The following is a 4,852-nucleotide window of genomic DNA, read 5'->3' as shown; positions in this document are numbered from 1 at the left end:
GTGATGGTAGTAGGAGACTCATGAATTATTAATTGAATGAAATGAAAGTCTCAAATAAAGAGACATCGAAATGATTGTTTATTACAGTTTAATACGTAATACGGGGTACGTTTTTACATCTGAGATAAATTTCCTCTTTAATATTCATTTTGTGTCAAAGGGAAGAACTCACATCCTCTTTTTTGTCATTATTTTTGATTTGGGAGACGTTTGTTCCACGTTTTCCAGACTTCTCAGAGATTAAAAAAAAAAAGATTTTGTGTGGCTAATAGAAAAGAAAACTGTTTGATACTATACAAGGTGTCTCTCTGGTTTCATTTTTAAAAATCCTAGATGAGGAACTCGTTTTACTATTGGCAAGAAAATGGAGAACTTGCCCCTGATTTTATATTTTTACATTGTGATAGGAGGTTTAATATTAGACAAAGATTACCCAAAGAAACACAAAATGCAGTTTTTAAATGATGATTTCATTCATTAGGGTAATCCAAACCTAGCTGGCCCCTCCTCAGTAAAGGAACTGTTAATTAATGTGAACAACATTTTTTTTTTAGAAAGCACAGTTCAGTTTCTTTAGCTGTCTCCAGGACTGATTATTGCCAGCCTGTTGATTCGAGAAATCACTTAAATCGTTCCTGTCTGACCAAGTGAAATAGGCTAAAAGATCCCAAAAAGGAAAGCTTCACACCACAACCTAAAGAAATAGCTGAGAAACACAGTCATCAACATCAATCAGTCTGGAAAGAGTTACAAAGCCATTTCTAAGACTTTGGGACTCCAGTGAACCATGGTGAGAGCCATTATCTACAAATGGAAAAAAAAAAGTGGAATAGTGGTGAAGCTTTCCAGGAGTGGTCAGCCAACCAAAATTAGTCTAAGAGCACATTAATGACTCACTCAAGATGTCACAAAGGAAGTAAAACTAACAAAGCATTTCATAAAAGAACATCATACCATCATTCAAACATGGTCGTTTTAATGTGATGGTCTGGGGCTGCTTTTCTGGTTCAGGGCCTGGGCGACTCGCCATAATTGATGGAACCATGAATTCTGCTCTCTACCAGAAAATCCTGAAGGAGAACATCCAGCCATTAATTTATACCCTGAAACTCAAAGTGAATTTGGGTTATGCACCAGGACAAAGCTCCGAAACACACCAGCAAGCCTACCTCTGACGCAAGAAAATAAAGGTTTTAGAGTGGCCTAGACAAAGTCCAGATTTAAATCACATCGAGATGCTTTGACCTGACCATAAACAATTCATTCATGCTTGAAAACCCCTCTACTGTGGCTGACTTAAAACAATTCTGAGACGATAAATGGTCCAAAATTCTTCTACAGTGATGTGAAAGATTCATTGCCGATTATTGAAAATGACTGATTGCAGTTCTTCCTGCCAAGGGTGGCCCAACCCTTAGCTTTAAGGGGCAATAATTTTTTTCACATAGGGGCAGATAGGTTTGGATAGCTTTTTTTGCCCTTAATAAACCAAACCATCATTTAAAAAATGCATTTTATATTTGCTCGGGATATTGTTATCTAATGTTAAAATTTGTTAAACAAGGACTCTGGCCAAAATAACATCTCTGATGGACAGAGTCTCCCACCCCATGCATGTAAATGTTGCTGAACTGCAGAGCTCCTTCAGTGAGAGACTGCTGCATCCTAGATGCATGAAGGAGCGTTTCCGCAGGTCCTTCCTCCCTGCAGCTGTCAGACTGTACAATCAGAACGGCTCCCAACAAACACAGATGTTTACATCTGCGCTGTAACTGCAATAATTTAATCAACCGATTTGCACTACAACCTGGTTTGCCTCTTATCTGTAGTTATTTTTATTTAATTTAATAACTGTACAGTACTCTGTTTATAGCAACCATTGTCCATATGTTAAATTGTGTATGTTTCTGTCCTGTGTACTGTTTGTTTGTATATGTGTCTTTCTGGCTGCTGTTACAACCAAATTTCCCCTTGTGGGACAATTAAAGGATTATTCTATTCTATTCTATTCTATTCTATTCTATTCTATTCTATTCTATTCTTGTTTGACGATTTTGAAACATGTAAGTAAACTGTAAAACCTAATATTGTGCTTAATTAAAAACATTAAGTAGACTGAACTCAGTTTTTGTCAGCTTGTTAGAATTCAGTTTAAGTTACCAGCAGCTTTTGTTAAAAAAAAAAAAGCTGATTAATAACTCTAACTTTATTTGAATTGGCTTAAATTAGGAAAATTTAAGCTGGAAATTTTGCTTTTCAGTGGTGCAATGTAACTAAGTTAATTTACTCTGTGCTGTACTTAAGTAGGTTACATCTCACAGGCAGCTTACTTTACTTGAGTGTCTGGCCTTTTATGCCTCTCTCTATTGCTGCCTCTCTATGGATATTTTATATTTTACTTCATTATCTGACAGTTTATACTACTGTTGGAATTTTGTATGTAAAACATACAAATAAGTCACCCAACTAAAATCATTAATTATTAATTAGTTCATATATTTTTGATCGTTTTTTCTTGTTGACCTTTTTTTTTTTTTGTAGTTTGTTATGTTTTTGTTTCTAGATAAAAAACAAAGAAGTAGATTGAGAGAGTGTATCTCAGGTCAATACAAATGCCCTCATAATTAAAAAAAAAAAAACAAACATATGAAATGGTCATTTTATTTTTGTTTTAATGGTCATTTTATTTTGCGTGATTGGTGGTGCCTGTTTTGTGGTGGTAATCCCAGAAGGGAGCCATCAAGCTGAAGGAGGAGTCCTATTGGGCTTGGTCAGCCATCAAGTGGTGGTCTCCAGCTGGCAATGGAGCAGTTCACAGCTGAGTGTGAAGTGTCGGGAATGAGAAGGCCTGGACTGAGAAACAAACTATCCTTAGAACTATTACAATATACCAAGCTTCTGTGTTTAAATGCAAAACAAATATGTTGTTTGAGCTACAGACTGCACTTATGGCTGAACAATAAATACATTTTATATTTATTAATGTTACTTGCAGTACAAAGTTATGGGAAGCCTAAGTTTAGTTTCAGAATAATTATATCTGAGACCTTGTTTTATTGTAAGGTTATTCAAGTTTAAAATTGTGTAAAAATAAATATAACATTTCAATTTGATAATATTTAAATAACTCAAGCTACAATGGTTGCAGTATACTTGTTTGTTGTTCAGCAGAATGGTGTCCAGCATGTTGGCTGAAATACTGTTTTTGCATTTAAAAATAAAAGTTGGGCTGATTTTAATTGCATTACAAGAAGTGTTTTTAATTATGCTTACATACAACAACACTTAATATGAACACCGTATAAGAAATTTCTTAAGCTCCAGGATGATAAAACATAATTTGTTTAGTTTAGTTTAGTTACACTCAATTTTTATGAAAGCAAAATTTAAAGTTCTCACAAATTGTGATTTAATTTAGTTGATTTTTGTCAGTGGATAAATATTTAGTATTGCTCACTCAGAAAACTCAAGTTATACAGGAGAGGTGGAGGAAGATCTCAGCCTGGGTGTTTATTGTCTTATGTAGTCTGGAAGATGAGTGGATGGTGGGGTGGGTGCAGTTTTCTCTGTGGTGGGGTTGGGTGGACTGTCCACTGCCCACTGGGCCCCGGTCTGGATGGGCCTGGGCCCCCTTTCCCTGGCGGAGTATGGGGGTGCCTACTGGGGTCAGCGGGGGAGCTGGCCCCAGGGAGGGGTCACTTGCCCCTCCCTTCCTTCCCTCCCCATCTCCAGCTGCCTCCCCCTTCCCGCTCCACCACATCCACCCACACATGCAGGACCTTGGAGTAGGGGTATGTCACCAGGGTGCAGAGGAGGCTCCCCCCCCCCCCCCCCCCCCCTCTGTCCCCTTCTGGCTGCCTCTGCCTCAATTTTATCCCACAACTTAGACATTCACATTACTCACACTCTCATTACACATACATATAGGATCTTGGGGGTGGGCACGATGCACGGAGTCCAAAGTACCATCAGGGTGTACACCCCACCCATGGCATCGTTGCCCACCTCTCAAAGTTAAATACACGTAGACATTGAGGGCTAGCAGGAGGGACCATGCGCTTACCTGCTGCTCTCTGGCAGGTAGCTCCATGCCCTCCTGGGTTTTAAATGCACCTTAGAACACATATGCATCAACACTACAATGAGCGGGTGGAGGGAGGTTTGGAGTCTTCTCTCACCCCCATTCTCTGCGGCCTGCTGGAGCGGGGGGGGGGGGGGGGGGGGGGGGGCTAGGAGGAGGAGTTGGCCGTCCGACTGCGGTCTGGAGTGTGGGGCCTCCCTGCTGCTGCGGAGTCGGGGCGGTCTGCCTCCCCCCACCGCAGGGAAAAGGGTAACACCACCTGGGTCTGGGTGCAGTTCCCCCCTCCAGGGGCAAGGGTACCTAGACCCGGTTCGTAGAGTACGCTTGGGGAGTGTGATCGTGTGTACAGCGTCTCTTTATGTCTGTCTCCACGTTGGTTGAGTGTGGAGTAAGTGCATATGAGAGCATGAGGGGGGGAATGGATGTTTGTATATGTGTGTGCCTGTATGTCTGTGTCTATATGTCAGGTTGGGTGTCAGGCGCCACCTCTCTGGGGACATCTCAGGCCCTCCAAGGTTTGGAGGCCTATCTCCCCCTACCACCACTTCCCCTGCCAGTGGCGGACTCCCTCAGACATCGGTGCGTTGGTGGTTCTTTGTGTCCGGGGATGGGCATCCGGGTACACACCGGCTCACTCCTTGGCGGCCGCTTATCGGGGCCTGGAGCCTGGGGCTCGCTCGGGCCACTTCGGAGGTGGGGTGCCCCCGGCCTCTCAGCCTGGGGCTCGGTCACTCAGGCGCAGCTGGCTGCCGGCGGAGCTCACGGGCGCGT

The sequence above is a fragment of the Mchenga conophoros genome, linkage group LG11, assembly GCF_057382185.1.
Source record: "Mchenga conophoros isolate Kocher_MC1m ecotype Shallow Benthic linkage group LG11, M_conophoros_male_GT1.1, whole genome shotgun sequence".
Taxonomy (NCBI): Eukaryota; Metazoa; Chordata; class Actinopteri; order Cichliformes; family Cichlidae; genus Mchenga; species Mchenga conophoros.
The sequence above is the reverse complement of the archived record's forward strand: the minus strand, read 5'-3'. Positions refer to the sequence as shown.